Source organism: Trichosurus vulpecula, chromosome 1, assembly GCF_011100635.1.
Source record: "Trichosurus vulpecula isolate mTriVul1 chromosome 1, mTriVul1.pri, whole genome shotgun sequence".
NCBI lineage: Eukaryota > Metazoa > Chordata > Mammalia > Diprotodontia > Phalangeridae > Trichosurus > Trichosurus vulpecula.
In genome coordinates, this window is record NC_050573.1 from 536,153,216 (window position 1) to 536,181,184 (window position 27,969).

At 40.0% G+C, this 27,969-nt stretch overlaps 1 pseudogene; it reads left to right on the forward strand.

Moving 5' to 3' along the window:
• Window positions 1–2,060: 2,060 nt before the first annotated feature.
• On the forward strand, window positions 2,061–4,815 carry LOC118841375 (annotated as a pseudogene).
• Window positions 4,816–27,969: the final 23,154 nt, after the last annotated feature.

Below are 27,969 nucleotides of genomic sequence, written 5' to 3' on the forward strand. Positions count from 1 at the left end.
AGTGTTGAAGGGGGCATACTCAAAACTTACCTTTCTGCTTCCTGTGGACCACATGTACTTGACTCAGTGCTGGAAGGGTCTGGTATTTTGGGGGTGATGAGTCCCTGATTGCTTCTGGCCATGTGTGACTCAGTGCTCATGAGACTTTATGTTTTGATATGATATTGCAAAACCTGAATAATCCTTTGGTTCTCGTCCCCACCCCAACCAATGTCATGGTGATGAGAGGGAGAATGGGGTATTTCTTCATTTAAAAGAGGGAGAGAAATTTAGCTTTCTCTCTTCCATTGGTTTTTCTAGGGAGCAAACAGTTCTTTTTGTCACTAGACTTTCTGTGAAAAGGTGCTAGGATAGACTGTGTATTTCTCCACATATCATAGCCACTCATACCTGAAACATGGATTCAACTAGGTAAGCTTGGTCCTGGATCCTTGACTGCCTTTTTTACTTTATGTTTTCCTTTCTGAGTTTGAGGCCAAAGATGATTTTCTCTCTCTTTTTTTCTTCAATTTACTTCAGTAAGAATTTGTTAGGAAGCTACTAAACGTCAGGCACGGGGCTAGACACAGGTCATACAAAGACAAAAACAATCTCTGTCTTCAAGAAGTTTCTATTCTACTGAGGAGAATCAGCATAAACACAGAAAAGCAAATACAAATTATATGTATATTAAATACAAATTCATTTGGGATGGTAGAAGTAGCAATTTGGGGGGTAGTGGTAACAATTTGTGGAATCAAGAAAATCTTTGTGCTGGAGATGTTACTTAAGCTGGGACTTGAAGAAGCTCAGGTGATGAGGGGGATAACATTCCAGGCATGGGCCACATTGCAGGCCAAGGCAGAAGATGGAATATCACATGGCCATTGGGCCAGTTTGTTAAATAATATGCCAATTGTCCTTTTCTTCTATAGGTTGATATGGGTGAGGAGGTTCACGCTATTCAGCGATGATGATGGTGTTGCTATCTAGTGGCTAGTAAGATCAAGGCACAATCAATGGTCTCTTTGCACAATTCATATAGCTGAGTTTGTTTCTTGATTTTCCTTAGGGGAGCTGGTGTTTGGAGGACCTTTTGCTCTTCTGCCTCTTAACTTCACAGTTTGACCAATGCCTTCCAAAAGCCAAATCGTTTCATTTTTTTCTGATTTTCCCATACCAAGTTGGCCTCCCTTTCCCTAATTGTTTCCCCAAAACTAGACTACACAGCATCATTTGAAGTTCTGATATGGTATGCCTTCCTCTTGATCACTTTTCCTGTGGTTATCATCCTGTCTTCCTACCTCAAGGTTTAACTACGTAGCAGCTATTTAGACAAACCTCCCCTTGGCCATCCTATACGTCTCTGTAACACTGGCCTTTGTTTCTGCATCTATCTTTTGTTTCTGTTTTTAAAAGAAATATCTGTTATTTATTTATTTTTAACAACATTTTTTTTGAGTTCCAAATTCTCCTTCCTACCAACTGAGAAGCCAAGCAACATAATATGAAGTATGCATGAGAAATCATGCAAAAAATATTTCCATGTTAGCCATATCACACCAACACAAAGCAAGAAAAATAAGTGAGAAATCTGTACTTCAATTGCACTGAGTTCATCAGTTCTTTCTCTGGAGAAGAATGGCATTTTTCATTATGAGTCCTTTGGAATTTTCTTGGATTATTGTAGTGAACAGAGTGGCTAAGGCTTTAACAGTTGATCATCATTATAATGTTGCTGTTACTGTGCACAGTGATCTCTTGTTTCTACTCACTTCACCTTGCATCAGTTTATATAGGTCTTCCTGTTTTCCTGAAAACATTCCACTTGTTATTTCTTAAAGCTTAATAGTATTCCATCACACTCATTTGCCACTTGTTCAACCATTCCCTAATAGAAGGGTGTCCCCTCAATGTCTAATTATTTGCCACCACAAAAAGAGTTGCCATAAATATTTTCATACATATAGGTCCTTTTCATTTTTCTTTGATCTTTCTGGGTTACAGAACTAGTGGTACTGCTGCGTCAAAAGTTTTTAGTTTTATAGTCCTTTAGGCATAGTTCTAAATTGTTTCTCACGATGGTTGGACCAGTTCACAACTTTGCAATTGTTTGTAAGTGTACCTATTTTCCTTTATTTGTTCCAATATTTGTCGTTTCTGACAGGCTTGAATTGTTTTCAATTCAATTTTCAGACCTCAGAATTGTTTTAATTTGCATTTCTCCAATTAATAATAAATTACTGCATTTTTATATGACTCTATAGATTGCATTGATGTCTTCTTTTGAAAGTTGCCTGTTCCTCTCCCTTGATAATTTTGCTCTTGTTTTTATAAATTTGATTCATTTTCCTATACATTTGGGAAAAGAGGCCTTTATCAGAGAAACTTGCTGTAAAAATTTTTGAATCTCTTTTAAATAAGTCAGCTTTTGCTTTTGCTTTGTTTGAGATCATGATTGCTACCCCAGCCTTTCCTCTTCAGCTGAAGCATAATAGATTCTGCTACAACTCTTTATTTTAACTCTGTGTGTGTCTTTCTGTTTCAAGTGTGTCTCTGGTAAACAACATATTGTTGGATTTTGGTTTCTGATCCAATCTGCTATTTGCTTCCATTTTATGGGTGAACTCATCCTATTCACATTCACACTTATGATTACTCTGTATTTTCCTCCATCCTATTTTCTTCTGTTTATTCTCTTTTTATTTTGTCCCTCTTTAAAAATCTGTTTTGCTTCTGACCATTGCCTCTCTAAATTTGTCCCTTCATTTCTCATCTCTTTCTCTTAGCCCCTTCCCCTCTAATAAAACTATTGGGTAAATCAGATTTCTACACCCAACTGAGTGTGTATGTGAGTGTACATATACACACATACATATATATTATACATATACGTATGTAGCATTTTATGTATTATATTTTATATATTGTTTATACATACATACCTACATGGTCAATTGGTAGTTTGATTGGTTGGTTGTTATGTTTTGTTCTTGAAGAGGACCAAAATGATATCACTATGCTGCAGTCAAATTTCAACGTAGACGTCTGACTGGCTGATCAGAACCAATATGAGCTCAGAATGCTCTACCGTAGGTCAGGCACAAATAATTAGTGTGAACATTTGGGGTGGATACTCTAAATTTGTACATCCTGTATTTCCTTTGAGCTGTTGCAATTCTGGTTTGCTCACAGAATGCAGCACCTTCTCTGACATGGGCATGCCATGCTGAGCGATCCTGTGGCAATGTCTCCCATGTCACACAATCGATTCCAAAGTTCTTAAGAGAGACTTTGAGAGTGTTCCTGTATCACTTTTTCTGACCCCCATGTGAACGCTTGCCCTGTGTGAGTTCTCCATAAAAAAAATGGTCTTTTTGAGTGCCCGCTTCAACCTCCTCCAAGGCTGAGACCTTCTAGGCACCCAGCTAAGAGACAGCTAGGTAGCCCCTCCAGCCCGCCGGACGCCGGACCCTGCTGCAGACCTCATGTCTCCCGCCAGCTCCTCATGTTTTCCTCTACGGTCCCAGGCACATAGTATGATCATTAGGTGTTCAGTTTCTAACAACTTTCTATGGAAAATCAAGGGAAGTGGGCCATGGTTGCCGTGAGCAACTTTAAACAGCCGGACACCTTTAGAGAAGCTTGATCAAGGTGCCATCATCGTGAGACCCTCCAGATCAGCACTCCAGCAGAGTTCCTCTATCTTGTCTTGCTCAATCAGTGGAGGTTATCTTTCCATTTTTCCTCTGCCTTCTGGGAAGTAGCAGAAAGCCAGCATTCATCATAGTTGAATTTAAGCCTACAGATGTGCCTCCAACAGCCACTGTAAAGTTCCTTGGGGCTGGCACCACTGCCTGCATCGCTGACCTCATCACCTTCCCCCTGGACACAGCCAAAGTCCGGCTGCAGATTCAAGGAGAGAGCCAGGGGGCCATCCGAGCTTCCTCTACCAATGCCCAGTATCGGGGTGTCATGGGCACCATTCTGACCATGGTAAAGACTGAGGGCCCTGGCAGTCTGGCTGGTGGCTGGGTTGCAGCGCCAGATGAGTTTTGCCTCTGTCCACATTGGCCTCCATGACTCTGTCAAGCAGTTCTACACCAAGGGATCTGAGCATGCCAGCACTGGGAGCTGCCTCCTGGCAGGCTGCACCACTGGCAGTGGGTGTAGCCCAACCCACAGATGTGGTGAAGGTACGTTTCCAGGCCCAGGCTCATGCAGGTGGCAGCCGGAGATACCAGGGTACAGTAGATGCCTATAAGACTGTTGCCCGAGAGGAAGGCCTTTGGGGCTTATGGAAAGGAACTTCGCCTAATGTTGCCCGCACGCAATGCTATCATCAACTGTGCTGAGCTGGTAACCTACGATCTCATCAAAGATGCCCTCCTGAAGGCCCATCTCATGACTAATGACCTTCCATGCCACGTCACATCAGCCTTTGGGGCTGGCTTCTGCACCACCATCATTGCTTCCCCCATGGATGTGGTCAAGACGAGATATATGAACTCTGCCACGGGCCAGTGTGCCAGTGCTGGCCACTGTACCCTCACCATGCTTCGGAAGGAAGGACCCCAAACCTTCTACAAAGGGTTCATGCCTTCCTTCCTCGGCTTGGGCTCCTGGAATGTAGTGATGTTTGTCACCTACGAGCAACTGAAACGGGCCCTGATGGCCGCTTGCACTTCTGGGAAGCTCCTTTCTGAGCCCTCTCCTGCTAGCTTTTCTGCTTTGTGCCCCACTTTGAATCCAGACCCCATCCTGCCTCTCCTCCCCATTTTCCCCCTATTCCTCTCCTCCCCTGCCTTAGCATTGAAGGAACCCCCTCCACCTTAGTTAGCCCCATTTAAACCTTCTTCAGCCTACTTCTGCCATTATAGCTTCACCCAGTTCTTAAGCTCCTTCTAATAAAGCCAGAGCAGAGCCCCCCTCCCCCCCAAAATGGTCTTTTTGGCAAGTGTACATTTTGCATTGGAACAACATGGCTGGCCCATTGGAGTTGAGCTCTCTGAAAGAGTTTGGATGCTTGGCAGTTTAGTTCGAGAAAGGACCTCAGTGTTCGGTACCTTATCCTGACAGGTGATCTTCAGAATCTTCCTAAGACAATTCAAATGGGAGTGATTCAGTTTCCTGGCATGGCGCTGGTAGACTGTCCAGGTTTTACAGGCGTACAACAATTAGGTCACCACAACAGCTCTGTAGACTTTTAGTTTGGTAATCAGTCTAATACCTCTTCTCTCCCGTACTTTCCTTTGGAACCTCCCAAACACTATACATACATACATACATATACATACAAACATACACATATATATCAATATTTCTTCCCTCTTTAAAACAATTCTGATGAGAGTGAGGTTTCACTGCTTACCTCCCCATTTTAGCCTTCCCTATAAAAGGTCTTCCTTGTGCATCTCTTTTATGTAACATAATTTTTGCTATTTTACCTCTCCCTTCTCCCAGTTGCATTCCTCTTTCTCACCATTTCTCTTTTTTTTTTTTTTGAGATCATCTTAGCAAAATCAAGTCACACCTATGCCCTCTGTCTATGTAGACTGCTTCTTACTGTACTGATAATAATAAAGTTCTTAGGAATTACATGTATCATCTTCCCATATAGAAATGTAAACATTTAACTTTATTGAATACCTTATGATTTCTCTTTTACGTTTACCTTGAGTCTTGTGTTTGAATGTCAAATTTTCTATTCAGCACTGGTCTTTTGAACAGGAATGCTTGAAGCTCTTCTATTTCATTAAATTTCTATTTTTTCCCCTAGAATTTTACACTCAATTTTGCTGGGTAGATTTTTATTGGTTGTAATTCTAGCTTATGGAATATTATATTATAAACCCTCTGTTTTAACATGGAGGCTGCTAAATCTTGTGTGATCCTGATTGTGGCTCCACAATATTTGAATTGTTTCTTTCTGGCTACTTGAATATTTTCTCTTTGACCTGGGAGCTCTGGAATTTGACAATAATATTCCTGGGAGTTTTCATTTTGGGATCTCTTTCAGGAAGTGATTGGTGGATTCTTTCAATTTCTATTTTAGATTCTGGGTCTAAGATATCAGGGCAGTTTTCTTTGATAATTTTTTGAAACAAGATGAGGATCTTTATTTGATCAGGGCTTTCACATAGTCCAACAATTCTTAAATTATCTCTCTTGATCTATTTTCTTGGTCATTTGTTTTCCCAATGGGATATTTCACATTTTCTTCTATTTTTTCATTCTTTTGACTTTGTTTCATTGACTTTTGCTTTATTGTTTCTTTATGTTTCATGGAGTCATTAGCTTCTATTTACCCAATTCTAAATTTTGTATCACTATCACTATCCTATCACAGTTTTCCTTCTTCCACTCTTACATCTTTCTTTAACTTTTCTTTTTTTATTATTTTTTAAAATTTAATTTATTTAATATATTTAGTTTTCAGCATGGATTTTCACAAGTTTGAATTACGAATTTTCTCCCCATTTCTACCCTCCCCCCACTCCAAGATGGTGTATATTCTGGTTGCTCCATTCCCCAGTCAGCCTTCCCTTCTGTCACCCCACCCCCCACCATCCCCTTTTCCCTTACTTTCTTGTAGGGCAAGATAGATTTCTATGCCACATTGCCTGTATCTTTTATTTACCAGTTGCATACAAACAAACCTTTTTTTTTGAACATCTGCTTTAAAACTTTGAGTTCCAAATTTTCTCCCCTCTCCACCCCCCTCCCCCATCCACCCTCCCTAAGAAGGCAAGCAATTCAACATAGGCCACACATGTATCATTATGTAAAATCCTTCCACAATACTCATGTTGTGAAAGACTAACTATATTTTGCTCCTTCCTATCCTGTCCCCCTTTATTCATTTTTCTCCCTTAACCCTGTCCCTTTTCAAAAGTGTTTGCTTTTGATTACCTCCTCCCCCATCTGCCTTCCCTTCTATCACCCCCCCCTTTTATCCCCTTCCTTCTTTTCTGTGGGGTAAGATGCCCAATTGAGTGTGTATGTTATTCCCTACTCAAGTCAAATCCAAAGAGAGCAAGATTCACTCATTCCCCCTCACCTGCCCCCTCTTCCTTTCCTACAGAACTGCTTTTTCTTGCCACTTTTATGTGAGGTAATTTACCCCATTCTATCTCTCCCTTTCTCCCTCTCTCAATATATTCCTCTCTCATCCCTTAATTTGATTTTGTTTTTTTAGATATCATCCCTTCATATTCAACTCACCATGTGCCCTCTGTCTATGTATACATATATACATATATATATATACACACATATATATATACATATATATATATATATATTATGTATATTCCCTTCACCTATCCTAATACTGAAGTCTCATGAATTACACACATCATCTTTCCATGTAGGAATGTAAACAAAACAGTTCAAATTTAGTAAGTCCCTTATGATTTCTCTTTCTTGTTTACCCTTTCATGCTTCTCTTGATTCTTGTGTTTGAAAGTCAAATTTTCTAATCAGCTCTGGTCTTTTCACTGAGAAAGCTTGAAAGTCCTCTATTTTATTGAAAATCTATATTTTGCCTTGGAGCATTATACTCAGTTTTGCTGGGGAGGTGATTCTTGGTTTTAATCCTAACTCCATTGACCTCCAGAATATCATATTCCAAGCCCTTCGATCTCTTAATGTAGAAGCTGCTGGATCTTGTGTTAGCCTGATTGTGTTTCCACAGTACTCAAAATACTTCTTTCTGGCTGCTTGCAGTATTTTCTCCTTGATCTGGGAGCTCTGGAATTTGGTGACAATATTCCTAGGAGTTTTCTCTTTGGGATCTTTTTCAGGAGGTGATCAGTGGATTCTTTCAATTTCTATTTTACCCTCTGGCTCTAGAATATCAGGGCAGTTCTTGATCATTTCTTGGAAGATGATATCTAGGCTCTTTTTTTGATCATGGATTTCAAGTAGTCCAGTAATTTTTAAATTATCTCTCCTGGATCTATTTTCCAGGTCAGTGTTTTTTCCAGTGAGATATTTCACATTGTCTTCCATTTTTTCCATTCCTTTGGTTCTGTTTTATATCTTGATTTCTTATAAAGTCACTAGCTTCCATTTGCTGCAGTCTAATTTTTAAGGTAGTATTTTCTTCAGTGGTCTTTTGGACCGCCTTTTCCATTTGCCTAATTCTGCCTTTCAAGGCATTCTTCTCCTCATTGGCTTTTTGGAGCTCTTTTGCCATTTGAGTTAGTCTATTTTTAAGGTGTTATTTTCTTCTGTATTTAGCAAGTCATTGACTTGTTTTTCATGCGTTTCTTGCATCATTCTCATTTCTCGTCCCAATTTTTCCTCTACTTCTCTAACTTGCTTTTCCAAATCCTTTTTGAGCTCTTCCATGGCCTGAGACCAGTTCGTGTTTTTCTTGGAGGCTTTTGATGTAGGCTCTTTGACTTTGTTGACTTCTCCTGGCTGTATGTTTTGGTCTTTTTTGTCACCAAAAAAGGATTCCAAAGTCTGAGTCTGAATCTGAGTCTGTTTTTGCTGCCTGTTTGTGTTTCCAGCCAACTTATTGACCCTTGAGCTTTTTGTTGGGGTACCACTTCTCATAGAGAGTAGTTTGTCCCAAGCTTGAGGGGCTATGCTGCTGTTTTCAGAGCCACTTCTACACAGCAAGCTCTGCCACACCAGCATTCCTTTTCCCCTATGAACGGCCAATCAGGATTGTGGCCCAGATTCAGGCAGAGCAAAGCAGGCTTTGCACTCCCGCTCTAATCTGTCCCTTAATGCCTCCCACCAGATGGGCCTGGGGCTGGAAGCAACTGCAGCTGTAGCTCTGTAAGCTGCCTCAGACCTGCACCACCTTCACTGCCCCTGGGGCGGTGGCCAACCTTGAACTCCTTTCATTCTGTCCCTGCAGTTTTTTCCCACTAACCTTCTCTGTTGTCTTTGGTGTTTGTGGGTTGAGAAGTCTGGTAACTGCCACAGCTCACTGATTCAGGGCACTACGCCTGTTCTGCCCATCTCCTGGTCTGGCTGGTCCTGGCACAGCCCACACAGAGCTGTGTTCTGCTCCTGTTCCCAGCTCGGTGCAATAGACCCTTCCCAGCGACCATCCAGGCTGTCCTGGGCTGGAGCCCTGCTTCTCTTTGATATTTCATGGGTTCTGCAGCTCTAGAATTTGTTCAGAGCCATTTTTATAGGTGTTTGGAGGGACCTGGGTGGGGAGCTTAAGCAAGTTCCTGCTTTCCAGCTGCCATCTTGGCTCCACCCTATTTATTTAGCAGTTCTGAAAACTACTTCACATTCTGGTGTATGGGACTCAACCTTACAGTTGAATATAACAGTATTCATAAATTTTAAGTTACTGATTGCTTAGGTGTTATCAATATTTGATGAATCAAAGGAGGCAATATATTCACAGTGCTTTGTAAACCCCAAAGTGCCATATATTAGCTTTTATTATTATTATTAATAATGTTAGATACATCTACTTACATACAGATTTGTATGTGTATGTGTTGTATACTCTGATAGAATATCAGGGCTCTTTGGAGGCAGGAATATTTCATTTTTTATCCATGTATACTCAGCACCTGCAACACAACAGGTGCTTAACAAACCCTTATTGGTTGATTGATTATAGATGATGAAACTAATACCTAAGAAGGAAAAAAATGACTTATCTAGCACCAGAGAATTATTAAGTAATGGAATTGAGACTAAAACCCAGGTTTTTTGAAGCCATATCTAGGGCTTTCTCCTCTATGCGCCATGCTGCTTTCTTGTGGCAGTTTGGTTTTCTCAGATGATGAATTCTGGATCGATGAGTTTTTTGAATATTTTATCCCTTTAAGATACTTTCTTTCTCTCTCTCTCTCTCTCTCTCTCTCTCTCTCTCTCTCTGTCCCCTCTCCCTCTCCTCTTTCTCTCTTCTCTCTGTCTCTGTATTTGTCTCTCTCTCTCTCTCTCCCTTCTCCCCTCTCTCTCCTTCCCTCCCTCTATCTCTTTCTCCGTCCCCCATATATATGTATATGTGTGTGTATATTTTTATATGTACATGTGTTTATATATACATACGTGCATATTCTCTCTCTCTCTCTCTCTCTCTCTCTCTCTCTCTCTCTCTATATATATATATATATATATATATATATATATTGCTATTCTACCTCTCCCTTCTCCCACTTGAGTTCCTCTTTCTCACCATTTTTTTTGAGATCATCTTAGCATTATCCACTCACACCTAGGCCCTCTATCTATGTAGACTGCTTCTTACTGCACTGATACATACATACAAATATATGTTTATATAATATATATATGTACATATATATATATATATATATATATATATATATATATATATATATATATATTTATAAAAGAGAGAGAGAGAGTATAGAAATTTTCCTAAAATTTCAAATAGTATAAATGATTTTCAGCATAGATTATTAAGGACTTTAGGATTTCCTTGTACATAATGACATGTGTGTGTGTGTGTGTGTGTGTGTGTGTGTGTGTGTGTGTGTGTACCTTTTAGGATTTTATGGAGGCATTGTAGAGTAGTAGAAAAGCACTAGATTTGCAATCATAGGACCTGGGTTCAAATTCTGGCATTATCCTACCCCGCCTTTGTGACCTTGGGTATTATTTAACTTCTCTGGGTCTCAGTTTCCTCATCTGAATTCTGAGGGGGTTGGACTAGATGGTACCCAAGATTGTTTCTAGCTCCAAATAAATGGCTTTATATGTTATATTCATCCCTGGCATTATAAGCAAAATAAACCAAAGATAATTTAACCTTTTCTTGATGTTTCGTAGCTGTCCTTGTGAACATTGAATATGTTTCAATAAAAAGGGAGATGCCCTTCTGAACTATGGAGGTGCATAGGCACACCGACAGCTAGGTTGATGCAGTGGATAAAGTACTGGGCTGGAGTCAGGAAGATCTGAGTTCAAATCCAGCTTTGGATACTTTCTCACTGTGTGATACTAGATAAGCCATTTAACCTCTGTTTGTCTCATTTTCCTCATCTGTAAAATGGAGATAGTAGCACCTACCTTGCAGGGATGTTATTACCATACAGAAATACCTCAGAGACATTGCAGATTTCGTTTCAGACCTCCATAATAAAGCAAATATTGCCATAAAGCGAGTCACATGAATTTTTTGGCTTCTTAGTACATGCACAAGTTGTGTTTATAGTGTACTGTGGTTTATTAAGTGTACAATATAGTATTATGTCTTTAAAAATGTACATTCCTTAATTTAAAAATACTTTGTTACTAAAAAATGCCAACTATCATCTGAGTTTTCAGTGAGTTGTAATCTTTCTGTTGGTGGAAGATCTTGCCTTGATATTGATGGCTGCTGACTGACGAGGGCGGTGATTGCTGAAGTGTGGGATGGTTGTGGCAATTTCTTAAAATATGACAACAATTAAGTTTACCTTATTGCATCGATCGGCTCTTCCTTTCCCTTGAACGTGTAGAGGCCATTGTAGGGTTATTAATTGGCCTAATTTCAATATTGTTGTATCTCAGGGAATAGGGAGACGTGGGGAGAGGGAGATAGATGGGGAATGGCCAGTCGGTGTAATAGTCAGAACACATACACACACAGCATTTATTAAGTTCACCACCTTATATGGACGTGGTTCATGGCATCCCAAAACAATTACAGCAGTGACATCAAAGATCACTCATCATTGATCACCATAAAAGACATCATCATCATAAAAAAGTTTGAAATATTATAAGAATTACCAAAATGTGACACAGAGACACGATGTGAGCCCATGCTGCTGGGAAAATGGTGCTGATCGACTTGCTCGATGCAGGGTTGCCAGAAACCTTCAATTTGTAAAAAATGCAATTATCTGCAAAGTGTAATAACGCGAAGCTCCATAAAACGAGGTATGATTGTAATTGTAAAGCATTTAGCACAGTGCCTGGCACATTAAAAGCACGCTACAAATGTTTGCTGCTGCCTCTGCTGTTATTATTATACCGTCTCTTCTCTATATTACTGTATTTTTTTTTCTGAAAAAGGGTTTGCTCTGGCCTTTTATACTTTTTTCCATCTTTTCCCTTGCTATCAGATGTTACTCCTCATTCCTGACAGCAGGCCTGCTTGTCACCACCCCACCCCCTCCCCACCCCCCAAAAAGTGATCAAGGGTAGTGCTTGAAAAGTCTCATCACCTATAGACTTTAAAACCTAATCATAAGATTTTAAATTGGAAGCAACAAATAGGAATGGACTGGTGAATGTTTAACAACCATCTCTCAAAAAAGAAAAAAGTTCACTTGGTACACTTTTAATTTTAATCTGCATTATTACCGTTTTCTATGTCACTTTCTTAAGTCTAGATGATCAACAAAACAATAAACCACATCCTGATTTGTTGGCTTGCTGATTTCTGAAGTGTAAACGTCACACTGGAAATTTAACCATAGGCCCTCAGCCAGTCTGGAGCTGGGTCCAGCACACCCCTGGGGATGGTGATGGATGTTATTGTTTTCATTATTAGGTGCTATTGTTGTAATTATGATCATCGTATTATCAGTAGCAATTTATTCAAAGAGCAGCCAGTTGGCCCAGTGGTTAGAGTGCTGAGCCTGAAGTTAGGAAGACTCACCTTCCTGACTTCAAATCTGGCCTAAGACACTTAACTACCTGTGTGACCCTGGGAAGTCACGTGATCCTGTTTGCCTCAGTTTTCTTATCTGTAAAATGAGCTGGAGAAGAAAATGGCAAATCACTCTAGTATCTTTGCCAAGAAAATCCCAAGTGGGGTAATGAAGAATAGCACATGACTGAAATGATGGAACGACAACTGTAAAAGTCAAAGCAACATTTGAAACATCTTTCTAGTTATAAGTAAGGGTTTCATGCTGCCTCTTATCCATGAATGATATCTTGAGCTCTAAATTACACACCAACATATTACAGAGGAATGCAAGACAATTAAAAAAAATTCATTCCGAAACCCAAATTAGATGAAATAAGAGGAAAAACTGATAATATACTTAAATCTCAGGAGGAAAAACAAAACCCTGAAGCATCCAAAGACATTGAAAACTATTCTTTACATATTTTTTCAGTACTACCTAATATTGAAATAGACGTAAAAAATGATAGTATGATTTTCAAAAAGACAGGCATATTTAGAGAGGAATTTTGAAAAGTCCTTTTTTGAGTTTTAATGGCACAAATATGCCAACCATGTAAAAATAAAGTGATTTTTTAAAAAGCTGGGAACCACTATGAACAGTATAACTAAATGATTTCTCCCATAATATTTTAAAGATAAAGCAAGAGCATTTTAGGACCTGCAAACAATAGTATATGTTCTGGCCATTGTCATAGGAGCAGAGGTGGAATCATTTAGGAATTCTACTACAAAAGTCAAATACTGCCATGGTGGAAGGAGCTTATTACAAAAAGAAAAAGTACTTGGAGAAAGATATTCAATAGCAATATGTAGCCAGTGTACACATGGGGAAAAAAATAGAATACCTCATTGACAGATTAAAGCAAAAAAAGAAAAAAGAAAAAAGAAAAAAAGAAAAGAAAAAAAAGAAAAATTCAAGATAGAATCCAGAAAACAAAGTATATCAGACATCGTTGATACCCTTAATCAGTAATTGAAAGTAAAAGGCAAGAGATCAGATATTGAAGCAGCCTGAAGATCAAAATAAACAATTTAATACGGGTCAAAACTATACCATAGAGCCTTGAGAAACAAATAACTCAGAGGAGACAGAGAACTCCTTAAGAAGGAAAAGATGGAAAATTTTGGGTCATCCATATGACCGCAAGAGGGCCAACACAACGATGCAAGTTGGATTAAACTTGAAAAAGGAAAGGAGGCATAATGATAATACAAAGAAGAACAGAACGGTTACATCAATGGAATTGCCTAAAACGTTAGTTCTTTGCAGAATCGGAAAGTGGCAGGACCAAGATGAGATTCATAATTATTGACCCAAAAGCTTCATTGTGATTCATGAATTGCTAGTAAAGTAGTTTACCAGCCTCTTCTTTGATAGAAGCCTCATCTCATGTTTCTTGCCGGCAGGCATCACATATTACCAAAAGATGAGAAAATCAGTGACCCCTCCAAATGTAGGCCAATTACATATTTATGTACTTTATACAAAGCATTCCCAACTTGTATTATCAAAAAAAAAATCTATAAATATGAGAAAACAATACGTTGACCCAGGAGCAAAATGGTATGCTTCAAACTAAGTTTATTGGACTTGGGTTTACAATAAAGGCTTGTCAGGAATGGAAGCCTTGTGACAACTATTTTGCAAGCTCAGAAACCTTTTTAGCTCATTTCTTAATTCTTAGTTATGTTCCAGATACTTGCGGTGTTACTGTATCTATATTTATGTGTCTATGTGTGAGAATTTTGGGTACCTCACTTTTGTTGGACTAAAAGCTTTAATGTTTTGCCGTATGCTACCAAATATATTCTGCAATCCGGTGAGAAACAAGATATTCCATTTGCCAAATCTATGCATTCCCTCTGTTTTTCCCTCATGTCTGGGGTGCCCCACTCCCCCAATATCTGTTTCTGTATTTCCAGAAGCTTCTTTTAGTCCCAGCTAAATCTCACCATCTAAAAGAAGCTTTTCTTAACAATTTCCCTTAACGCTGGTGCTTTCTGTTCACTATCTCCAATTTACCCTATATATAGTTTGTACATCATTTTTTGCACATTGACTCCTCCATTAGACTGTAGGTTCGTTAAGGTCAGGGGCTTGTTTTTTTTGGAGGAGGGGAGGCAGGGCAATTGGGGTTAAGTGACTTACCCAAGGTCACACAGCTAGTGTGTCGAGTGTCTGAGGTCAGATTTGAATTCAGGTCCTCTTGACTCCAGGGCCTGTGCCCTACTCACTGCACCACCTAGCTGCCCCAGTCAGGGGCTTTCTTTAGCCTTTCTCTGCATCCTTAACCCTTTAGTACAGTGCTTTGCACATAGTAGGCACCTAATAAATATTTATTGGCTGACTGGTCTTGAGCAGAGGTGGTAGTGATGGTGCTAGACTTGTCTTATAATAATTAACTTGTACATAATTTTCTGGATTTAATGAGCATATACTTTGCTTTGTTATCACCAGTTCATAGATTTTTGAGATAAAAGGGATCATGGAGGTGATTTAGTGCGTTTCTTTCATTTTGCAGATGAAGAAGCTGACTCATAATGAGTCTAATGACCTACCCAAGGTGACAGGCTGTCTTACTGGTTCAAAGTATCAGAGCCAAGATTAAAATTCAGTTCCTCTGACTCCATATCCAGCCCTCTTCCTATTACATCATTACTGCCTGGTTTTGAATGAGCTGTCTCAGGTAAGCATCTCAAAGTCAATTCAATCTTAATTTGGCAAGCATTTGTTAAATACCTACTATATGCTGGGGCAGGGGTGGGGAACCTGTGGCCTTCTAGGTCCTTGGGTGTGGCCTTTTGACTGAGTCCAAGTTTTACAAAACAAATCCTTTTATTAAGGGGATTTGTTCTGTGAAGTTTCAATTCAGTCAAAGGGCTGTCCTTAAGGACCTAGAGGGCCACATGTGGCCTTGAGGCTGCGGGTTCCCCATCCCTGTAGGTGGGCACTGTGCTAGGTAAAAATAGCCAAAAAAAAAGAAATAATAAATAAATAAGTTCTTTCTATGTGCAAAGTCACAGCATCAATCAGTTTTATGATATATCACAATGGTTACACATCATAACATAATATTCTGTTTCTGAAATATGAGTATTTTTCCAAAAGGGAACGATAAATACAATTGTTTCTTTTAATTAAGAAAGGAGATATTGATTCTTAAGAAGTAAATAATACATCTGTTAAAAGACCTTAATTAGTTCAGAAAAAAACATGCTTTTCAAATGATTTTTTTCTGTAGAAAGGGACATGAGTCCTTTAACAGAAGCAGGTGGTTTCTAAACCAAGTTTCTGAGCTAATGATCACTGATGAGAAAAAGCCAGTCACAAGGGCTTATCTTCTTGGCAAGGAAATATATTAAATGAGTGTGAACTCTATTTCTGTTGAAAGCATCTAAGATAAAAAAGATAAAAGCACAGGAAACAAACAAAAAAAGCAACAGGGGAATGTAATATTTGTGGTAGTGATGGGGAGAAGCATTTGACAGATGAAAAAAAAAAGTATGTGTGTGCATACGCATACACACACACACAAACACATAAACAAAAATGTCGCTGTGTGTGCACATATAAGCATGCATTACATTAAATATATGTATGTGCATGTATATATACACATAAATCTACATGTGTGTATATGCACACACATGCAATTCACATACATATACAGATATGTGTGCATGGCTGGGGTTTTGACAGCACACTTCCCTAAAGTAATGGAGTGTATATATGCCCTGTAATTGTCATGACTAAGATATAATTTAGACAGTTAAAACTTACCTCAAAAGATAGAAAACCAAGGTGAAACAGCTATAGTCAAAGATTATTGAGAAGGGGACTAAATTTTAACCATGTACATTTTTCTCCAAAAAAAGTATTTTGTAGTGGTGGTGGGGGACTGTTTATTCTTCAATGATTATGTTTAACTATTTTAATGAAGAGATTTGTTGCTGGAAAATGATAATGGCCAGGAAAAGGACGCTCATCTAACTCACATTTTTCCTTATATCTACTGGAAGTCTTACTGTTTGGACCATAAGGCCTCATACAAGGTGCTATCATTTATCTGAAAGTGGTAGGTGCCAACTACAGGCAAAAAGGTCTAAGGGAACAAAATCTTAAGTACTGAACTTGAAAACCTTAAGCTGTAAAGTTATGGCGCCACATGTATAGCAGATTCTGTTCATCCGGGGGGATTGGGACACCCTTTTTTACTAAAGACTTCTACCTCTGGGCTCTTGGGGCCTAGATTTAGCCCTGGTGAAGCCTTGTCTCAAAAATATATATATTTATTTTTTTTAATATCACTTGCTCTTTCCACTCCTACCCTGGAGTCCCCAGAAAATTACTTGAAGTTTGGGTATGGTCCATGTCTAGGATTTCCTCAGAAGGAATTATCACAATTCCTTTTTAGAAAAGTGAATTCAATACACAAAGTAAATCAAAGTATAGGGCAGCTATTTATTTCCTCCACCACAAAAGAATGCTTGAAACTCAAAATGTCATTGGTGGACACTGACAAACACAAAATATGAAACTGTAATCCATAATTTTTAGCATGCTCCTCCAGGAGGTTGATAATTAAAACATCCAAACATGAAACACTTTGTGGGGCTACTGAACATCAGTTTCAACCTCACCATGACTCTGAACTGTCTGAACAACTTCTTCAAGGTTCTTTTCTTCTAGCACATCAGACCTGGCTTGGGTTCATCCTCCAGGTGGAGGTCATCTTCTTCAAGAAGGCTGCAGTTACAGAAAACTCCTCCTGTTGCCCGTAAGCTCTCATTGAAGACCTTAGACTCTCCCAGGCTGTCAAAATACCCCCCAAAATCCATCTCTTATTGTGTTATTTGATCACTTGTGCTCAAAGAAAGAAACACAAAGCAAGAAAGGCAGCTAGCAACTCAAAGTCCAGCCTCCGGTACAAATAGATGAGTACATACTTCTGCTGAGCCCCTCTGTCCTTGCAGAAAGTGTAAGGGAGAATCTAGAAAAATCCCAAAGCCACACATTCAGAAGAAAGTAAGAACAGAAGTTTTCTCTCCTTTTGGTCTATTAAATGGTAGCTCATGATGCTCAATGACCAGTCATTTTCACGGTGAGGAAGGTGGAGGCAGTGACCAATTAGAAGACTGGTTGTACATGTCCTTTTTCAAGGTGTGGTGATGAGCCCTTTGTCTTATTGCCCCATGGGACCAAAACACATGCCACAATGAGATATTCTCTATTACACATGAATAGATTCAGAATAAAGGGATCTGACCACATTTCCTAAGTTTCAAATTTCAAAGTTTTCACTTTCAGTTTTTTTTTTTTCGTCTCTAACTGGTTTCCATACATAGCCTTGCATAGTGGTGAGGGGGTGAGGAACCTGTGGCCTTGAGGCCACATGTGGCCCTCTAAGTCCTTGGATGCAACCTTTTGACTGAGTCCAAGTTTTTATAGAACAAAGCCTTTTATGAAGGGGATTTGTTCTGTGAAGTTTGGATTCAGTGAAAGGGTCACACTTGAGGACCTAGAGGGCCACATGTGGCCTTGAGGTTGCAGGTTCCCCACCCCTGATACTGGTGATGAGGCTTTTAGCCTGAGCAAATGAGACTTTTTATATTAAACTCCGCATTTAATTTAATCTGAAGCAGAATCAGGGAACAGATTTTTATCTTTTATTTTTTAAGAGGTAATTCCCCACTATCCAAAAACTAAAAGGCACAATTGTTGTAATTGTGAAAGGTTTGGAGCTGAAATTAAACAAGAAAAAGAGTCAAGCTTGTCTATGCTAGCTGTAAGATCCTGAGAAAGTTGCTTTACAAGAGCCTATTTCTCTATCTGTAAAATGGGTGTAAGATAACATACTATCTACCTCACTGTATTGTTTTGAAGATCAAATTGAATAATGTCTGTAAAGTGTAATAGAAATGTGAGCTGTGCTTGTAGGCTTAAGATCATTGCAGCAGGGATAAAAAGAGCTGTTAATTCAGCCAAAAAACAAAACAAAACCGCATCAAACATCCCTAATAAAAGATTAACATCCAAGACATAGAAAGAATTGGCATAGACCCAGAGTAAAGCTGTGAATTGCTTTAATTAATCTGAGAAATAAATTGGAATTACAGGAGAAACATCACTCTATGCTTCATACCCCTTTGACACAGTACTCTCACCACTGGACATTTACCACAAGAAGGTCAATGACAGAAGGAAGTGTCCTGTGGATACCAAAATATTCAAAGCAGAATTCTTTGTGAGAGCAAAAAAATAGAAACCATGTGGATGCCTATCAGTTGGGGAATGCCTAAATCAATTGCGGACTATGAACTCAATGGAGTATTGCTTTGCTTTACGAAGAGTGTATAGACAGTGGCTACAATAGTGAAGACAGTAACTCCAGGAAGTTATTGAGTTCTGATCAGTTGCAATAAATAATCTTACCTGTCTTTTCCTGGCAGAGAAGTGGGGAATTCTGGATGTAGAATGTGGCATACACCGCCTAATGATATGTATTTTGGTTTTAATTAAAACATTTTTTAGTACTAGGGAAGATTCAGTGATCAGGATGATGAGGGCACAGTCTCTAGGAACCCCTTGAACCCTTGAACTCTCCTTGAATCTTGCCACTCGACCTGGCCTTGGCCTGAGGCTATAACCATTAAGCCCAAATGCCTACCTTGCCCAGTCCTCTATTGTCCAGCTGTTTCCCACCCTTAATCCTGTTTCCCATCCTTAATCCTGATCAAAATATCTATACCCTAGCTCTGCTACCCCAGCCCTTGATGGGTTGTCATTTCCATATGGCCTTCAGCTATTTCCCCCACCCGGGAGTCTGACCTCGTCCTTAAGTCCCTCCCTAGACCCCTCTTCTGGTCACCCCAGACCACCCCTCAATCCCTCCCACAACCTTTGTGTATATAATCTCCATCTAGCCTCCATGAGGGTGGTCAGAACCAATCTAGCTCAGATGGGTCTGGCCCTTTTTCCTTACAGGCGTCGCAAGGGGTGGGATCTCTCGGGGCAGGCTTATTTGGCTAACTCTTAATAAACTTTGTCCTTTCCCTTGGCTGAGAAAGCTTGAGTCGAATTCTTTCGGCAGGACCCGGCGTGTCGGTACTTTGGGGTGTCGAGCACCTCTCACCCCAAACCCTCATCAAGGACAGGGGCAAAGATTAAGAGGAGAAGTTTGTTTTACAAAAACAAAAGATAGAAATAAAATGGCAAAAAAGGGGAAAAAGGGAGCTGCTATTTTCCTGGAAAGTTTAGTATGCATGGTGGACAGGCACATGGGAGACAAAGAACTGGTACAGTACAAGCTTCCTGAGGGCAGATCTCATTTAGTTTCATTTTTGTATTTGTACCAGAGCCTAGACCAGAGCCTGTCCAACGAATGCTTATCAACTGATTTTTTAAAAATCGTCTGAGCCCTTTTGAACTTTTAAGTGGAGCTGAATTAAGGGTATCAATAAAGGAGAAAAAGAAGAATCAGTGTGGTTCAAAGGAAAGAATTTGGAGAAGACCTGCTTGCCTTCAGATTCCAGCTCCTCCCCTTACTGTTGCTTTGACCTTTAGTAATCAATCAACACAAATTTATTAGGCACCTACTAAGTGAGGGGGATACGAATGCAGTAGATGAAAGAATTCCTACTTTCAAGGAATTTACATCTCAACGGAGGAAACAAGGAAACATATAAATACGTACAAAATAAATGGAAAGGGAATAAATACAGGTAAATACAAGTACTTAATGCACTATTTTGGGCACAGTGTGCTGGGAGGGAACTAGCAGTTGAGGGAATCAAGACAAGCCTCAAAATAACAAACATTTATATTATACTTTGAGGTTTGCAAAGGAATTTATATATGTGTATCACTGACTACCCTCGTGCTGCCTTAAGGCCAAGTAGGTTATATTTTACCCTTCACCCTCAGGGTTCTCTGGTAGCCTCAAGGGAGTTGGGAGTTTCTTGGCTTTCTGTAAATGGCTTGAGGCCCCAGTTGATGATGTTTCCCCAATTGTAAGCCCCGCCCCACCCCACTCAGTTAAATTTAGCTACTAATAGCAGATCAGTCTTTACAAGGAAATATTTCCTTCAAAAGGCATAATCACAAATATATAAACTTATTACCCCAATACATATGAGGTATAGTCCCCTCTCCTCCTTCCATTACCCCAGTCTCTCAGGAAGGGAAGAGGGTTAGGTTCATAACTTAGCATAGTTCCCATAGAGCATAACCCCAGTTCCAATTCAAAAATCATTTCTGGAGGGGGTAGCTAGGTGGTGTGGTGAGTAGGGCACTGGCCCAGGAGTCAGGAGGACTTGAGTTCAAATGTGACCTCAGACACTTGACACACTTACTAGCTGTGTGACCTTGGGCAAGTCACTTAATCCTAATTGCCTTGCCTTCCTCCCTCCAAGCAAATAAATAAATAAATAAATAAATCACCCCTGGGGTGCCTGAGTCCCAAGCACATGACTCAAAGCATCTGTCTCCTCTTTAGAGATCACCTCTAGCGTCCTAAACTGAGGAGGAAAAACAACATGGAATAGGCATAAAAATCTCACCGCCTATTTCTCAGAGCCAAGGTAAAAGAATAGGAACAGGGGAAGGAAAACCCTTCCTCCCCTTGCTGGTTCAGCTGGTTGTGTCCTCACAGTGGGTGAAGTGGGATAGATAGGATAAGGGGACCTGGACCTTAAATTTTTCCATACATTTCAGCAGCCCAGATCACTGGCAGCTCACCCGAGGCATCTGGCCTATCCCAGCCCACCTATACGCTCAGTAGTCCTTTGATTGTGGCTCTTGGACCCCAGACCACTTAACTCTTTTCACTGTCACACTTGGGCCTCCCCAGACTATTTACCACTCCTTAATCCCATCCAAATCTTCTCACTATCTTTTTTTCTGTATAAGTATCAATCTCATCCCCATCAAGGCACAGATTAATTAGGAATCTAGCTTGCTCTATTGGTGTTATAATAAAACTCCCTACTTTGACTGAAAGAAAGCTTGAGTGCTTGAGTTCTTTCCAGGCAGACTTGCCCTGTACCCTGACATTTCAGGGTTCCTAGCAACCCCAAATCGTGTCATTGGGCTTCCTAGAAACCTCTAACCGCATCAGATTCTTCACCTTCTGGCAGCAAATAAGAGGGGCCAAAGAGGGGCTGAAAAAAGATAATGAGAGGTTCAAATCTCACCAGTTTCAATGGTGCAGGCGCCCAATCAAAGTAGACTACTCCACCTATGAAACAGGGGACAAAGAAGCCTCCAAGTTAAATAACCTGGACATGCTCTGAAGGCCCCTTGAGAGCTGCTTCAAGTAAGGGGAACTGGGCATTTGAATCTAGGTGGCCTTTTCTTCAAGGCCATCTTTGTCCTGCACCATCTTTCTTCCTTCATGTAGAGGTTGGTGCTTGGGCTATATCTTGAGGAAGAGAAGGATTCTATGAAGTGGAGTGCATTTGTAGGCAACCTCTTTAGACCTCTGTTGCCTCAATTGTAAAATGAGAGAAGTAAATTAGATGGTTTCTAAGGTTCCTACATGATTTAAATTCATAATTCTCTTCTACTACATAGCATAACCGAGGCAACTACTTGGCACAGTGGATTGTGGGGTCAGGAAAATCTGAGTTCAAATTCAGTTTCAGATGCTAACTAGCTGTCTGACACCTGGGCAAGTCCTTCCATTTGCCTCAGTTTCCTGAACTGTAAAATGAAGATAATAACAGTACTACCTTTCAGAGTATCAAATTATGAGAATCAAATGGCTTCATATTCCAGTGTCTTCCTGTCCTGTTACTACTTTGCATACATTTATTTGTCTCACTCTTTAGATATTAAGTTCCTTGAGAGCAGTGACTGTCTCTTGCCTCTTTTTGTAGCCCCAGCACTTAGCACAGTGCCTGGCACATAATTCGGCACTTAATAAATGTTTATTGACTGATTAGTTTGTAAAACCCTTAGCATAGTGAGTGACCCATAGTATGCACTATATAAATACTTATTCCTTTCCCAACTTAAAAGCAGGTAGGGATCTACCAATTGCCATCTTGGCTTATTTTCCAGTCCTCTTGTTGAACACAATAGCTGATAGAGTGAGCATTATAGTATATGTTGTAGCTGAAAACCCTTTTCTGAAATCCTTTGCACCTGAGCGTCTGGGAAGGTTTATTAATTCTTTCTTTTGTCCTAAGTCAACATAAAACCTCTTCTCTACCAGCTAGTCTCCATCAAATAGTTTTGTTCCGGCTTTACTCGTACTGGGCCCAAGTTAAATTTCTGCTCCAGTGTGGTCTCCAATGAATTACAGATAAATTAGGCAAACCAAAAGGGAGGCAATCATACAATCTCTATTTCTCCTCTAGGGAGAGGTGAGCACCTTTCCTAGCAAGGCTACATTCATCACATCTCTTCCAAGGCCCCAGCTGTAAGTGAGCTCACTTCAAAATAAAAGCACCTTTTTTTCATAATTGCAAACTGGAGATTCTGGTAAGCAGCCAGCCAAGATGAAGGGAGATAAAAAAAACAAATGAAAGGGCTTTAAATTTTGGCATCCACTGACACTCTCATCAAATTAAAAACACACAATGCTGTTTAGTTCTCTAAGAACAACAATCATTATATTAAAATAAGTTTCCAATCTGATTTCCCTCCCCCCCTCATACTTGTCAGTTCTTTTAATGGATTCTGCCCTAGTTATTAATTTCCCCCCAAATGAACTTGTATTGTGAATGATGTATTACCCTGCTTACATTTTCAGGGACCACACTGCATATTAATTTTCTGAATGCATGTAGAAATTCTAACAACAGAATAAGGCCAATGCCCAGTGCTAGCCTATGTCCCAGTTACGAAATATCTCTGAATGAGGGCACCAGGGGGTGAAACCACTTGCTCCCAGTCAGGTGGTGATTCAGTGAAAATGCCAGGAACAGTGCCCACAAGGAGCTAACCACTAGGCCAGCCTGCCTCCTACAAAGTGAGGCAATGGGGGTGTTGCCAGGTCAAACAGAAATGACTATTGGAAGGATATCATGAAAAACCTTCCAAAATTGCTTTGTTTTCCTTGCTCTGTTTTTTCCCTCCTTTTGCAAGACACCCACACTGGGACTATTCATCTTGGGAGAACTGGAAAAAGGAAATCCAATTCCCTGGGACAATTTGGGTTGGCCTGGTTAGTAACTAACAAAATGAGCTAAAAGTTTCTTTTTGTTTGGGAGGAAAAAAAAAAACTAAACAAAAGCCTACACCTAAAAGAAAAATAAACAATTCCAAGAGGACAGGAGGAAGTATTAGGTAATCTTAGCCTTGGAAGGAAGGGTTTTTAACAAAGTGTCAAGTAATAAGTAAAAAGCTTCCCTAAAGGTATATGTTTTAGTCACTTTGAGTATTAACAATAGTTCACATTTCTATAGCGAATGCATATGTAGCAACTCCTGTGGGCCACTCCCCAAACTCACAATTTTACTTTTGGTTTGGGGTCCCCACAGAGAGGCTGTGCACTACTCAGTGTTGTAGGGGTAACACCAAAGGGTCATCCTTCCAGTGCTGTGGCATCTGAGGAGCTATCAACATGCTTCCCATCAACAGTCAAGCCAAGACACTTTTAGCAATGCTATTTGCTAAGAAGGAATTCTGTTTTTTTTTTTTTTTTTTGAGGGGGGACACTCATTTGTCTAAGGTCAGGAAGTATAAAAATGACCCAGGTAGTCATGTGCTCACAGACACATGGTTAGCTGAGTGGGAGTCAGGGCAGCAGCTCTGCATGTGGCTCAAAGCAGTCCCCATGCTTGAGAACCAAAAAGAACCAAGAAAGGAGGAATGTGGGTCTCTTCTTTCGTGCACACACGCAACTGGGTCCCAGCTTAACAGCCAATAAGAGGATTCTTTGTCATTTCACCGCCATAACCCTCCTAGTCAAAAGTTCTAGCCTATCTGCCTATTAGAAGACTCATTGTTCTTAAGAAGGAGATAATATTTTATCTATTTTTAAAATGTGGAAACTGAGACTCAGGGTGGATAAGTGACTTATCTGGGATCACACAGCTAGAATGTGTTTAAGATGAGATTTGAAACAAAGTCCTGACTCCAAATCTAATGTTTTATCTACTATATAATGCACTGTATACTGAATACTAGGAAATTTCAGGATATATGTGCTAGTTTTCCATTCTCTTTCAAATGAAATGCAATTATCTATTATGGGCCCCTATAGATTTGGTGAACACTGGCTCTCCCCCCACCCCCCTACAGCATTAGCATAGTTAAGTGGTTTTCAATATTCATCATTAACAAAAAAAACCTTATGGATAATAGAACATATGCATAAAGCATCTGGAATTCTTATAGCTCTAGGACATTTTTGTCTGAATTTTGCCTAAGTACTCTAATGTGCTGGAGGAAAGATCTCAGCAGCAATTAAAAAACCTAATGTCTTTTCTAGGCACTTTTAACAATAGAGCTGCTCCTGATGAGAAAAAGGTTGTGGTCTATTTCAAAGCTTTCCTCTTTTAAAAATAAATAAAATCATCATGAAGTTGAAGATTTCTGGTCTTTGACTTAGAAAAGATGAGGTTCAGCCAATCACACCCTAATCCAAACCACTGGTAGACCATGAACATTAGGAAGGGTGAGGCAAAGGTAGGCAGCTTCAGGAAGTAACCTGGCTCCTTGCAAGATGGAAGACTCCATCTTTCAGGAATCAATTGGCTAAGCCAGAAGACTGATATCCATGTTGGACAACCCGGTAGAGAGAGGGAGGCCTGGTTGCTATGAGCTACTGGGAGAGAGCAATGCCTCATCTCTTTTCCTCATTGGCTGTAGGGAGGAACAGATGGCTCCAGCCTTGGGATCCAATGGAGGGTTGAAAGAGGAGAAAGAAGAGGGTGAAGAGTCTGTGGGCATTTATTGATTGTGATCACCTGCTCTGGATCAGGAGAAGAATCTAGTGATAGATTCTCACATCAACTAACCTTGTAAGAAGACTGTCTATTGGGACCAGCTGAGTTTACTGAAGAAGCACTTGTCCATATCACAGGACCACAGATTTAGAGCTAGAAGGGGCTTTAGAAGTCATCAAGTCCAACTTTCTTATTTGTCACATAAAGACACTGAGGCCCAGAGAGGGTAAGTGACTTGCCCAGGATCACACAGCTAGTAAGGTGTCTGAGGCAAGATTCTAACTCAGCTTTTCCTGATTCCAAATCCCAGTGGTGTCAAACTCAAATATTGCTGTATATTGACTTAGAAAAACCACATTGTATTATATTTTTATTTATTTTGTTAAACATTTCCCAATCACATTTTAACCTGGTGCTTGCTTTTGACACCTCTGTAGTGCTCTCTCTGTTACACTTTGTTGAAGGACAGAAAAGACTTTTAAAAATATAATTATTAAATTATTGAGATAACTACTTAATTCATAATTCATTGTCTCTCCCCGTTTGCCTAAGAGAATATGTCATAGTAAATTTGCTGTTCTCAGTGCCATTTGGGTCACAGCCACTGCTTACTAGCTGTTCAGCCAAGAAAACAAAAAACAAAAAGCCTGTGTCTTCCTCCTGACTTGCCAGGGTCACAATGTGGCAAAGGTGGTTGTGCAGTTGAAATAGGAAGGACTTGTTTTTTGGGAACGTCAGTTAGAAAGTTCCTGGTCCACCCAAGGTTAGTTGTAGCTATAGAAAGTCATCTCTGTTGTAGCATTTTAAGGGCCCCAGAAAAGAATTTTTACCTCAAGAAACACCTCATCTGACTTGCTAATACCAGAAACTCTGCCATTAGGGATTCATTCCCATATGTTAAGACTCTGTCCTCTGTTAAAGTACAAATATCCTTGGGAGAGGTGACAACATTTAACGTTATTTATATTTGTAGTATTTATATTTTTAAACGTCGCTGCTTTTGTTATGTTGTTGTTTAGATCTGTGATTTCATCAGTGTGGGAACTTTTCTGTTCTTAGTGTATTAAGAAGTTAAGTGTGGGATGGCTAAGTGGCTCAGGGAGTAGAGGACCAGCCCTGGAGACAGGAGGATCTGAGTTCAAATCTGGCCTCAGACACTTGACACACTTACTGGCTGTGTGACCTTCAGCAAGTCACTTAACCCCAATTGCCCTGCGTCCCCCCTCCAAAACAAACTTAAAAATTTAAAAAATAAACAAACAGCTAGTTTTTGTCACACAGCTAGTCTTTGTCAGAGACAGGACCTGAATCAGTCTGACTTTAAGGTCAGTGGCCTCCAAAGTGGGAGACCATGGCATGAGCCAATGAGTCCCTGACCTAACTCCAAGGGTGGGGGTATCCAGTCAATCAGAGAGTGAGAAGATGATTAAATTCCAGCCTCCATGAAATAGCCATCTTGTGGATTGTTTGCAATACAACCATGTATCCTTTACCCAATATTTCCCAAGACACACCCCTCCCCAACTCCATGTTTTCTGCTGCTACCAATAACCCTCCCTCGCCTTATCCTGGACCTCTGCCCTGTAGGGTAGTCATACTCTCACTGCTACCCAAGTACCCCCAGCAGCATCTGCTCAGATACCTCTGGGAAAATCCTTCCCCTATCCGGCATATCCATTTCTCTACCACTAGATCACATTGTGACCCTGCCACAAGTGAGATCTATGCTCTGGGACAGTGATTTTGAATCTGTTTTTTTTTTTTTGGGTAGGACAAAGTAGATCAAACAGTAGTACATGTGTATGCATGTATATAAATTATAAGCAAATAAATATGCATACGTTACAGGTAGATGCCCAACTTTTTTTTAACTATTAAGGTTATGTAGTCAAAAATGTTTGGAGGCCACTGGTCTAGAGCATGGGTGGGAACCCAATGAATCCAAACTTCACAATTTATTCTTCACAAACTATTCTGTGAAATTTGGATTCATGTGGCCGTATCCGTGGTCTAAAGTATTCTGTAAAGTTTATAAATTATATGCATATGCTACAAAGTGGGGATAATAATGCCACCTACCTTCCAGGCTTGTTGTGAGGGTCAAAAGAGACAATCTTTGTAAAGTGCTTAGCATAGTGCCTGGCACACAGTAGGTGCCTAATACATGCTCGTTCTCTTGTCCATCTTTTATGCTAGTAATTATTAAGTACAAAATAAAAATGAAAAAGAATGAGGTAAATTGTATTTGATTTTATAGTCAATAGGGAGCCAATGAAGTTTATTGAGTAGGGGAGTGATATGGTTAAACCTGTGCTTTCTGAAAATTATTTTGATACCCGATTGGAAGATAGGTCCGAGTGAAGAGAAACTTGGGCAGGGCAACTAATTAGGAGGCTATTGGAGTGGTCCAGGTGAGAGATAGTAGGGCCTAAACTAGAGTGGCTGTGTGAACTGCAGAGGTG